Consider the following 13,674-nt stretch of genomic DNA (forward strand, 5'->3'; position numbering starts at 1 on the left):
GGGGGGCAGGGTGTGTCTGTATGAGAAAACAGCGAGGGAGGAACTTTATTATCCAAACTGTGGCACAGAAAATGTAAACGTTTGGTTTTTTTTTTTGTTTTTTTTAAATTAACAATAAGCGCGCTGTCTTTCTTTTTTCTTACATGCCTGGATGGCTGCAACAGTCTGCGCTTCTGCTTCTTATTTACATTTGAGTAATACTTATACAACATGTTAAGTATACATTTGAGAGAGAGAGAGAGAGAGAGAGAGAGAAAGAGAGAGAGAGAGAGAGAGAGAATCCTTTGTTACATACATTATTTATTTAACTTCATTTGGTAACATTTTAATCAATGTGATTACTATGCAAAACTAACTGCAGTACTTATTGGATAATTTTTGTAAATGTAACACCATATGAAACACCAATTTGAATACAAAAATACATATATACACAGTGGCATTTACTGCAAAATGTATTTCTTATGGAGTCTTATATTCAAATAGTCTGTTTTGATTTAAGTTTAAGTTAGATATTAACTAAACTGCTTTTAGTTGCAATAACTGCAGTCTAGAAAAGTTTGAACCACACAAAACTTAAACATAAAAAACAGACTCATTAAAAAAAACAAAACATATATCTTTCATTGAAAATGTTTAAATTTGTTCCCATTGCTTTATAATGGAAAAAAATGGCATCATGCATTTGCGTCCCCATATGAAGACTAGAAGGGAGTTTTTGGTTTTTATTTTGTTCCCATATAAGGTCTCCATGCATGAAAGGGTTATTAACTCATGAGTTGCAGCTTTGTAAATAGGGCATACAATTACTATTGCAACAAAGCAATGATATGTGTGTATTCATAATGGACACATGATTGATAATATAAAATGTATAACAGATGTTTAGTTCATTTGAATGGAATAATGAATTTAATAATTTAGTAGGTAATAATACAAATTAACCAGGAACCTGGCATCCAGCCATGGAAAAAAATTAAGACTAACGTTGCCAATGAAAATGTGGGGAGGATGAAATATGCCAGATCATATGCAAGGCCCCTGCTTATTATGATTTGAGAAGATGTCAGCCCATTGTACCCCTACAAAGTTATATACATACAAAGTTAGGAATTTTGTTTAATAAGGGACATGAGGACAGAATATATCTACATTTAATCTACCCCATGGTCAGGGATTCCTTTTTGTTAGATTTTTTATATTTATTTTTGCACATCTGGTGCTGTAATACTGCAATTGTGCAATTGCTTTTACAGAGTACTTCAAGGTGTCAAATTAGAATTGTATGCTTATCCTGACATACGATAGCCAAAAATCAGTAAGGGCATGAAGTAAAAAATCAAGTAAGTAGGCCAGACATCCCAGGAGATCTCAGGTCCACAACAGTGAAGTAAATCATTTACTTCCACCTTAGAGTTCCTGATCATATTCCAATCATATCTCACTGCAAACCCACGTGTACTACAGAATCTGACTTTTTTCTAAAATAAATATACAATTAAATGACTTGCGTTAAGACGATGTCTTTCTCAATGTCTTTCTCAATGTCTTTAAAATTCTATGTAATGCAACATTTTTGGCCTTAGCTGTAGTTCCCTTTCAATCCGAAGACGACCACCAAAACATTACGTATGGGATATGCCTGCGTATTGGTAGGTATTAACTGAGCTCTCTATGCCAGAGCTACCAATAGGCCGCTTCCTGGATGACATCTTCGGTCCCGCCTAACGAGGGGTTAAAACTATCATTCCACCGAAGTAATTTCTCTTTTTGCCTCTCAAGATGGTAAGGTAAGACCTCTATGACCTCAGTGCGCACGGTACTTCGGTGCCTTAGTCGCACAGCGCCTTAGTGCACGCGGTGCTTGGTGCACCCAGTGTGCACGGCGCCCAACGCACACAATGCTAGTGCCTCTGTGCGCATAGCGCCCTCGGTGCGGGTTATGCACGCGACGCTTAGTGTAAGGGAGCTGGTACACACTTGATGCACGCCGTGCTTATTGCACTAAGCGTGCACTGTGTTCGGCACGACAGGTGTCCACCACCTTGACTTGCTTTGCGGTCGAGGCTTTTGGTACGTCCTCAGTGCTTAGTAACGTGGCACTCGGTGCACGCGATACTTCAGCGTAATGACAGACAAGGCCGGGTTCCATGTTTGCACATCCTGCAGCGCTAATATCCCTCAGGAAGACAGGCATACCCTGTGTGCGTGATGCTTGGGCATCCAACACGCCACCTTGGCCCTTGGAAGTGAGGTGGCCTGCGACATCTGTGTGGCTTTTCAGCCCTGGGTGTGCCAGAACCTGCTAGAAAGGGCCACAAAGACGAGTCAGAACACGTCCTCTGTAGCTGGACTGTTGGCGCCCTTGGAGCCCCAGAACCCCTCCTCCTCGGCTGTCCCAGAGTCCTTCGCATCCCCTGCACGCAGGCTCCGGTGGTGACCCCTGGTAGCCGCTCCCCATCTGCGCAAGCGACACAGGTTAAGTGCTGGAGTGGTGAACTGGGCAGCGGACCTCCTCTCGAGGGAGGGTGTGCATCCGTCAGAGTGGTGACTCCACCCTCAGGTGGTGGAGTGCATTTGAGAATGATTCAGAAAGGCGCATGACGAGCTCTTCGCCTCGGCAGAGACGACACACTGCTCCCTGTGGTACTCCCTCCACCGCTTAGGCGGTCCACTCGACTTTGACGCCCTAGCCCACGAGTGGCCCAGAGCGCTCCTATACACGTTCCCGCCGATACCGTTGCTCCCGGCCTTTCTGGAAAAGGTCCGGTTAGAGAAGGTGACAGTTCTCCTAGTGGCTCCCAGGTGGACCAGGAGAATCTGGTTCTTGACCCTGTGCCAGCTCTTACAAGGCCAGCCCTGGGAGATCCCGCTTCGCCTGGATCTCCTCAGTCAGGCGAGAGGTACTCTCTGGCACCTGGAACCAGGCAGGTTCCAGCTATGGGTCTGGCCCCTGAACGGGACTGCTGGTCAGCCCTAGGGCTAGCAGACGCGGTTGTGGGTACGTTGCAGAATGCTAGGGCAGATTCCACTAGCTCATTGTACACCTACAAGTAGAAGTATTTTCAGAATTGGTGTCTGACTAGAAGTCGGTGCACAGCTCCTGTATTCATATTTGGGACGATGGCAGCAGGATGTCACTATGTACAAACCCTGCTTTCCTCCCCAAGGTGATTACAGCCTTCCACATGAATCAGTCTGTGGAACTGGAGTCATTCCATCCACCCCTGTTTTCTTTGTAGGAGGAGGATAGGAGATTGAATTTCTTCTGCCCTCTGAGATGCTACGTGGATAGGACAAGAGCTCTGCGTCATTCTGACCAGCTTGTTGTCTGTCACGGGATACGTACCCTAGGACAGCCCCCCTCGAAGCAGTGACTGGGAGGGTAGCTGCACATAACGTAATGCGTATATCCATACGTTTTCCTGATTCTATCGCATTAACGTGATATCCTTGCTTGCCTTCATTAGACACAAGGGTCCTTGAGGTTGCATGCTCGCATCGCTAACCTTGGGTTGGGCGGTTCTGACGCGTCCCTTGTATTCCTTCTCCCTCACGAAGGCTCTGGTATACATTTCCCATACGACGCTGCAGCGGTCACCCTCACAGGTTCGATGCAAAAAGAGAAATGGCTTCCATGGAATGACGGTTTTAACCCCTCGGTAGGCGGGACTGAGGATGTAATCCAGGAAGGGGCCAATCGGCAGCTCTGGTATAGAGAGCTCAGTGAATACCTACCAATAGGCAGGCATATCCCATACGTAATGTTTTGGTGGTCGTCTTCTCTTTCAGGGAACCAGGGTTACGGTAAGTAACCTAACATTATAATTTACTAATATTTACTACATCCATTTATAGCACACAATTGTGTGAGGCTGGAACTCCATACATGTTTTTAAGAAAGTTATTTTCCTGATCATTTTATTTTTTTATTACATTTTCTGGATATAGTTTTTGCAGTATATCCAGAAAATGCCCTGGGTAAGGGCTTCTGCTAAGAAGTAAATAATAAATAATAATGTAGATGATATGAATTAATATATTAATGGCTAGCCAATAGAGAACAGTATTTGTGAAGTCACTTCTGTTTGAAAAGAAGATGCATACACTTTACTGTCTAACTTTAGCCAACTAAACAACGACACAAAGAGTTTCAGCCTGACAGAGCCACCACCCTTAAAGTGTATATAATTACAAAGGGTTGGTGAAAAAGACAGACACCAAATGACTCACGTGATATGACTCTGTTTGTTTTGCTCACAGTATCCTTTAAAAATGCGGAAGGACACCTTGGGGGATGTGCAGAGACTTGTCAATATTGGTGAGTAAGATTAGTTTATTAAGGCTTTCTGTGGAGCTCAGTAAACCATTTACATGCAGCTGTTTATGTTAAAACTAAGTCGAGGTATTTCCTTTAGTTTATTATCAATGAAGATACATAAGTGACAAAGACGCATTTAATCAGAAATGTCTTTGATTACATTTCAAATGTACTTATAGTGTATTTTGCGGCAATAAAACTAATCTGATCTTAAATGCATTTAATGGAGAGATTTATTTTTATTTCTATTATTATTATTATTATTATTATTATTATTATTATTATTATTATTATTATTTGGAAGACAAAGGTAAACAAGTACAGTATTATAGTAACATGCAACCCCCATCCCAGAAATGGTGAGCAGATCACCAAGACCTACATCCACCATATAATAACAATAATAATAACTGTAATTTATTATCGAGTCTTTCACACCTCGGTGTCTCAATATATCTACATATATGTGCCATATATACAAACAGATGGTTCATTTCATCACAATTGGATATGCAGTTCTAAAGTGTGGCTTGCAATATCCACTCTACCTCTGTCACCATAGATACGGATACCCAGCAGAGAAAAAAACATTAAAGATGTACCAGTATTTAAATATGTACCAGCATTCCTTTATATGATGATATTTAAACATAATATTCTGAATGGAAATGCTCCTATAATTTTTTTTTTTTATTATGACATTAAGCCAAAAGTGGCTATATAGAGTAAAACAGCAAAATCACTGTGCTCTGTTCAAAGGCTGTGTGACGCAGTTACCAAGAAAAGAGCCCCTTTGTTTGTGCCACTGCAGTCACTGCAGGTGAGGAAATTATCAAAGAAACACCCTGCAGTAAGGCTTATTATATTAGTCTTGACTGGGTGATTTATACAAAGGGTAATTCAATGAGACTGTTATTCACAAAGATCCCCTGTACTGTGAAAACAATCTCCATATATGAATGTATTAATGCAAGCTTGTTGTAAATGTATGCAATAATAAGACTGTAGTCTAGCCAAGTACATATAAAAAACATTAAACATTTCTTAAAAGATATATTGATACATAAAAGATATACATTACATTTTCAAAGTGTTTATTACATAGGTGTTGGGTTAGTCATGTCCGGTATGAACAGTCTCAGTTTAGTTCATTTGGTTATGGTGGATGCTTGTTGTTCTGGAAACAAATGTACGAAGTTTATCTGGGAGTGATTTTTTTTAAGGTAAACTTGTCTTCACAACGCCAATGCCAAGCCAGTGTTGTTGTTGCTCTCCTAATGAACCGAACTGTACTGAATTCAGAACAAACGCCCCCCAAACTAACCCGGTGTGAACAAGGCCTTAAATGTTTATATTACAAACCTCATCATGTAAACCCTCTGATTTCAACATGCTAATTGTCTGACACATGACTAAGTACGCATTCAACTGGCCAATTTAACAATTAGTGAATTATTATCAATCAGCAATTTCAATAGGCAATTAATAAAATTAAACCACTGGACAATCAAGTAAAGGAATGTGTATGAATAATCAACCAATACATTCATTGGTTTATTAGGTGAATATTTATTGAATAAATTCGCAAAATGTTATAAGCATTCACAATGGACCTTTTCCATCCATAGAGAAGAAAAATCCAATTCGCAAGGCATCACCTTTGATGTCATTCTGAGATAAAGAACCAGTTCTGGTTCAGAGGGAAAAGTTCTCCCTACTTATCCACCAACATTTGTACATTTAAAAACGGAAACAGATTTTCTCAAAGCTTCTGCAAATTAATTCCAAATAGAGGTTACATAATGGCAGAAAGCTTGCTCTCCTGAAGAGTACACTTTGACTGCAACAAGTGAAACCATACAGAGCAAAGGGAACAACCTAGGGATGTGGGGAACAATGAAATCTAAAGAATATGGAAGATTCAGACCTTTTAACATCTCAGACCAAAAGGGGAACTTCCAAGGCAATTCTATGGAGCACTGGCAGTGAATGGAGTGCTATCAGGACAGGTGTCATATTGTAAGCTGTGGTTTTAGTCAGCACATGAGCTGTGGCATTCTGAACCTGTATCCTGTCGGCTAGACAAGATGTTGAGGGCTGGGAAATAAAGCACTACAGTAGTTCATTATTTTCTTTAGGAGAGTAATCTGCAGAGCTATGGTACAATTCTTCAAGAGGGTGTCTCTGCTTGACAGGTTGGGTCATGCTCAGTTTTGGGAACCTCACAGTGCCATTGTCCCACACCAGTCATAACCACAGACATACAGAAAGCAAACTTAAACCGTTTCTTTAAATATTCTAGGTGGTGTGTGTAAACAATGGAAAATGGATACATTACAAAGATGGTTTGAAAAGCAATATTAAGGAGATTATTTACATAGTGTAAGTAGTTAACACGTTTACTGTACAGTATATGGGCAGAGGATTGTTTTCTTAGCTATTGGACATTGTTTTACCATTCGTATCAAAACCACAGCAGGATGTTTCAAATGTATACATTCATTAGAAGTTTCTCATATAAAGGTGAGGTGTTTCAGCAGGTTGCTACCTTATAAGGGCCATGTGGCTATATCGTCTTTGTAGCGGTTTCCTATAAAATGCGGTTTTGTTTCCTGAGATAAAATAGTTTATAGATGCCATTATCAAACTTCCACTACTGTGAGAATTCAAAGTGCAAAATCTTGATGAAAAGGTTTAGTAGACAATAGCCACAAGAGGGCAATCAAACAGCAATAAAAGGAATATAAGGCAGGGCAGGGCAGGGCAGTGTTACACAGGACCGGTAAATACCATGCCGTGCCTCCCAGCTAGTCTGGACTTGTTCAAATTGGACTGGCATATTTGTGACGCGTATATGTAGCACAGTTATGCAAAACCTGTGTTGTAAACAAACAGTAAAGAATATAATTTTCTCCGATATTACTGTTATTCATATTTCAATATGTAGATATGATACCCTGGAGCCTGATCTTGACAGATAAGAAGCTAAGTCAGGTTGGGCCTGTTGCAGTCAGTTTATGAAGTAATGTTGGTGAATAAGTAGGGAGAATTCCCTCTAGAACTTGTCCTTCACCTCAAAATGGCATTAGGGGGTGCTGCCTTTCAGCGGCACATAATGTCCCATGAAGGACCTGGGTAACTAAATCATAATATATATTAAAACACTCCCATAACATAAAAACAAGTCTCCTCTGGGTCCCCGAGTGGCTCAGCTGATAAAGGCGTGATTACATGGTGTGCAGGGTGAGTCATACAGTCAAGAGCACTGGTACCTGCTTGTGCAAAGTTACCTGTCTTTGCTGGGGATTCTACATGGAATGTTGCATTGACTTTTATTTTTTTGCTTGTTGGTGGCATTGGGACTTGGTATGGGATATATCAGAATAGCTAAAGCAGGGACATCATAAAGAACATCCAGAGCCAGGTCTGTTCAGAACAAAAGGGAGACGGTATGATGGCTTTGCCTAACACCATTGATGCAGCCATCTTATTAGAATGAACAGTTCATACAGCCAACCAACCCAGGCATAGAAGCACATGCTACACTGCACTACTGCATATATTATAATATAGTGTAGTATAATCCAGTAGTATAGTACATTATTTTTGATACAGTGCATGCAAAACAACACCGCAGGGCAATAGAAACAGAAGGCTCTATAGAAAAACCACTGGATATATTTTTCTTTCATTCCAATAACCTGTGTGAACTGCTTGATCTGTAACCAAACCAACTCGTCATATGTAACTGAGCTTCTTTCTCCAGAAATTAGCCAATGTCAAGCCCCTTTATTTAAACCCAGGGAGTAGACAATGACTTGCTCTTTGGGTATTTTTATGGCTCATTTTCACAGAGGAACACAAACATTACATTAGCTGTTCCTTCCTGCAGCTGTTGTTTCTTGCATGTTTTATGCAGTTACTGTTGTTTTATAATTTCTGAAAATGTTATCTTTCTACTTCAAAAATATGGTCCTTTTAACTCTTTAGTGTCTGTTGTACATCATTTTTGTATTAGTTTTTTCACAACTCGACCTTGGCATGTAACGTAATTGACGACTGTTTTACACAAATGTGTGAAAGAAATCTCCCATCAAGCACTAGGCTCCTTCCAGTGGACAATGTGAGCGAGAATTAAAATGGTGCAAACCATATACGGTAAAAATGGAACAAACACATTTATTTAATGCACATTTTTGGTTGTAGACTGTTGTCATGAATATTAAACTTAATCTTATTCATAAAAATACACATATTCCTAAATGTATGATGATGCTGCGATACCTACTGTAGTTATGCTTTTGCTTCTTTGTTCATGAAATGCCTTTCATCATATAGCATTTTACAAATTTAAATCTTTAAAAAGATTTTGTCCATTTTATGTGACAAGCGAGCAGAACTTTATGACTGCTTTTTTTGACATTTACACTTAGCAAGTTTTTCACCTTAATTAATAAATAATTGTGCCTTGTTTATTTAGGTGTGCTCATATATATTTTAACGGTATCTTGAACAACCCTGCGACAAAACAATTCAGATTAGCGCTGCATAATTTATCACTTTTCCCATGAACTGTATCATTGCTGCTTTTGCAGAGTCATAAGCATCTATACGCAGGGGAACCCGAGAGAGTTAATCTTTGTAAAACTGTGGCGAGCTTTTTAACAGGGTATCATTTTTTATACTTGGCGTGGTTTCTCTCTGGATATACTAGCCCTAGCTTGTACTTATCTCAAGCATTATTGCAGGTAACTGACTGTAAGAAAACTAAAGTAAGCTATTTCACTGGTTAGTGCACAGTAATAACAATGGGGAGTTGATTACTGGCTGGGTTTAATATCCCCCAGACCTTGCCTTAGTGCCACTAATGTGCCAACCAGTCTGTAACCTTGATAAATATATAGGAAAATGTATTCTCATGTATTATTGTAGCTATATTGATTGCAGTATATTTACTCACAGATTAAATATATTTGGTAAAATCCTTTTGAATAATATATTCAGTATATTCAAGATTGAGTTAAAATATACTGTAAATATATTGCAATATATTTTTATTAAAAACAACCAGTTGCTGCTCCTAAAGACAGCAATCCTTAGAAGAATTTGTAAATGCAAAAGGAGAATTACTAACATGAGCATTCAAAGTTTTGGTATTGCCGGAACAGATTCTCTCATTGTTCAGCTCAGACACAGCTGGCAGGTGAATGGAAGCTGTGAATGCCAGGAATAGATGCCAATAGATTCAACACGCTCGCACTCCTCAGATAGTGCTGGAAAGCTGACCCTCGATGAGTACTGAACGCGGTTTCTAAATTTAATTTCTCCTCTTTTCAGACTGGCTGGTGGTGTGGAACACAGGCCGCTGAAACAGGGCTGAATGAGCTTGTTCATTCAGAAAGCCGAGCTGAACCGCTGTTCAATAATTCAGTGTTTGTAACAGACGGTCCTGCTCGTGTGGCATGGCTCATGCAGGTTTACAGACGATTGACGTGTGCTGTAAAAGAAAAAAATAGGTTTTGTATAACGGGATCCCTGAAAGCTTGTGCCTTTATTATTTAATCTTCCTTAAAATAATATTTGAGGGGGCTAATCCTCCATCCTTCCATGCCTTTCAGCTGAGTACGTATCTGGCTCAGGTGCGGTAGGAGTTTGGTGGTCTCAACTCCCAGGCCCTAGTCGTCCACATCACAACTGTGGCTGCCCTTAAGTATAATAATTGGTGTGACCCTGTGAAGCACCAAATTGACAAGGACCAAATACAAAAGATATATGACAGCGAGAAAGGCCAGTTATTATTAATATTCTTGCTAAAATTTGCTTTAAACTTTCTAGTTTAACTGCTAAACAAACAAATGTGTGATTGAGTGACACGGGTGTAGGACAGTTTCGCACACAGGGTATTCATACAAAAAGTTGCAGCACCATTCAAAGTGCAATTAATCCAGAAATATCATCAATATGCACAGAAATAATCCAGTTGAATTACAATATCAGGTAATATTACACAACAACAACAAAATATGTGTGATTTTAAAGTACAAAGTGACATGTATCTTTAAAATTAATCAAGAAAACCTTCAATTTAGATAGATAGATCAACCTCATTAACACAGGTCAGACAGAGTGCAGAAGGGACTCCCTCTTTGTTGTCCTGTCTGTTCACTTTAATACCAGCCTTGTATAACCTTGTGCACTGATATCAGATTTAAGCCTTCAACACTCTTTGTCACCCTGGGTCCTTAGAGCTGAGACTACTAAACAAGCTGCCAGTTCTAAAAGTGGTTTGTATACTATATTTAAACTGGGATGATTCTCTTGTGATTATGATGTTTGTTTGTTTTTTATAATAGTGATAATAGTAACCTTTTTTACTTTTATCGTGCATTTCTCTTATTTTGTTTTGGCACAAATACATTTTTGTTTTAAGTGTGGTAACGGTTCCATCTCTTTTGCCAGAAAAACTTTAAAATAAATACAGATATAATTGTCACAAGGTTGGGTATATTCCAGTTTTTAAAAAGGGTAATTGTTTTGATTTGAATAAACTGACCAACACAAGAAGTTGAGCAGTAAGCTTAAACCAGGATGGAACGAATTTCAAAGCAATCAGAGGGATTTAGTATAGGTAGGGCCGGTTTAACTATTAGTTGGAGTAAGCAGTTCCCTACAGGGTTTAGATGCCCATTTTCTTAAACATTGCAGCCACTGGCCCTTTAAATAAGGCCCATCTAAAACATACAATCACTCCTGCCTTCTCTTTACTCATCACAGGATAGCGATCATAGATCTGTATTAAGTAACAGAAAGAAAATGTCCCATTGTTAATAGCTGAATTCAAATTTTATTGTCCAAATAACCTTTTAACCCTTATGTGACCACTGTGGTCTTTATCCAACCGTTTGGTTAATGGGTAAGCCTGTTTTTTTAATGTATTTGTTATTTGTTCATTGACCTCAAAGCCAACTTTTGTAATGCCATTTAGAATAATATTGAAAGTTATTTCAAACAAGTTGTTGCTGGCCTTCTGTAGGCTTATTATAACCCTGCACATGGCTTTTAAAGCCTAATAAAATGTGAATTGGCTGCTGACAGGCAGAGCTCAATTGCTCTTGAGCAGGAAGCTTACATAGTTACCACTATCCATAGGTCATGCATCAACTCTGTAGAGCGTCTCTGAGCGTCTTCGATCCAATAGTTCACTTCCAGTCTCATCAGAGGACATTAAACCTCAATACAATGCCATTAAGCTTCATGCCAAATGAATGTATTGCTGATAATGCTGCTCCTTGCTTACTCGTTTATTGATACTTAGTGGTTTTGGATGGCAGCGTCAAATTGCATTACATATCAGATGCAATCTGCAGACCGGAAATTCCAAGACTCCCTAAAGATTTTGGTAAAATTGATTATTCTGATTATTCTGATCTACATCCCAGGCTGCCTGCTTCAATGGTGTACAATTAACTGAACAATGTCTATTATGATGAACTACACTACTGCCAAAGCATGGGTTCGGTACAAAGGGGCAGAACAAGGGCAGCAAAAATGATACAAGCCATTGGTAAAATGGCACCACAGCAGTAACATTTTCACATATGAAGGGTATCACAATTGTACAAACCAGTGCAAACTGGTAATCCATTGCAGAACCATGGTACTGTAGCATATGTGCAACCATATTAAGTGTTACATTTTGCTGGTATTGGTAAAAAGTGTTTGTTAAGGATTCTGCTTGGGTTTCTTCAGAGTAAAACATCGGGTAAAAAATGTTTTTGTTTGTGAATGGGCACAGGCCGACAGTTTAACCACCCAGACACCAGATAACTGCAGTGTCACGCACCGTTTTAAAAACAGTTTTTACATATTTGAGAAGGTTGTCACCTGATAAGCCGTGGTCTCCTACCTGTGGTAATAAATACCTGTCACTCCTGTCTTTGTCTGTTTTCCTGTATATAAGTTTTCCTTTATGCGTTATCATATTAGACATTGCTCCTGACAAGGTGTCTCTTTAAGCGTTATGAGTGGACATGCAGGGTATAAATATTTTAAACCAGTTTTTTTATGGGTCCTTAAAGGGCTAATGACCAAGTCTGTAAAAACATTACACATCCATTGTTCTTTATTAAAATATATATTATCATGTTAAGAAAAGTTATTTCACTGATACCTACAGATCATCATTCAAAATGCCATTGCAGACTGCAATAATTATCTACCAACCTTTTAGCAATTAAACCATGGTAGAATTAACAATTTAATTGACTGGTAACGCTTTATTTAAATTGTACACCATAAAAAAGTTATACATTATATATATTTTGAACAATTATTTTGATTCATTTTCCAGTTTTCTCCCAATTCTGAACTGTCCAATAATAATTTAACCTGGCTCACCACTGCAACCCCCGAACTAACTCGGGAGAGACGAACATTCGCACTCATGTCCTCTGAAACGAGTGCTGTCAGCTTTTTTTTTTGCTCTGCAAGTCCGCCGTGCAGCCGTATCAGAATTTACAACGTTGGAGGACCACACAGTTCTGAATTGCGTACATAGGGGTCACTGGTGTGCGGTGAGCCAAGGACTCCCCAGCCGACCTAATTCCTACCTCGTCCGGACAGTGCTTGGCTAATTGTGCACCACCCCCTGGGAACTCCCATTCACAGTCGGCAGTGGCATAGCTTGGATTCAAACTGGCGATCTCCAAGCTATAGGGCACATCCTGCTCACTGAGCAGAGTCCCTTTACCGGATCTGCCACTTGGGAGCCCCTACATTATATATTATTGAATAAATTGCAAGAATTGTAATGTGATGACAGCTACAAGTCACACAAATGCACTCAAAACACAACATTTGCAATCTCTATGTTTGGTTTGTAAGAAGTGCTTAGAAAACATGTTTTCAGAAAGGAGATATCCAGCAATGATTTGAATTGACAATTCTTTATTGCATTTGACAGAGGCATGCCCATGAAGGAATGTAATATACATTTTGGCCCATGGCCTTGTCCATTGGAACTCTATAGCCGCCCCATGAGCTGGCTGAACTTTAATGCAATGATCACTGATTGATGACAGTTATAGACAGTGGGCAGGACAAGTGGCACTGAGCCACATTCCCCCTGGACAAGGCACGCTGCAAGGTGGAGGCAGGGGAGGAGGAGGACCAAACTAAGAAACGACAAGGCTATTTATAGGAACAGTTTGATTCCGTATGATTAGAGGGAAGATCCTCCTTTCAGAAACACAACAAAGTTTCCAACTGAATTCTATTTCAATTTTCAAAGTGATTAGTTATGTAGCCTTTGTGATTATGAAGGTGTTATGAATGCTATATTGTATCAAATTTAA

This window comes from Acipenser ruthenus, chromosome 15 (genome assembly GCF_902713425.1).
Source record: "Acipenser ruthenus chromosome 15, fAciRut3.2 maternal haplotype, whole genome shotgun sequence".
Lineage (NCBI taxonomy): Eukaryota > Metazoa > Chordata > Actinopteri > Acipenseriformes > Acipenseridae > Acipenser > Acipenser ruthenus.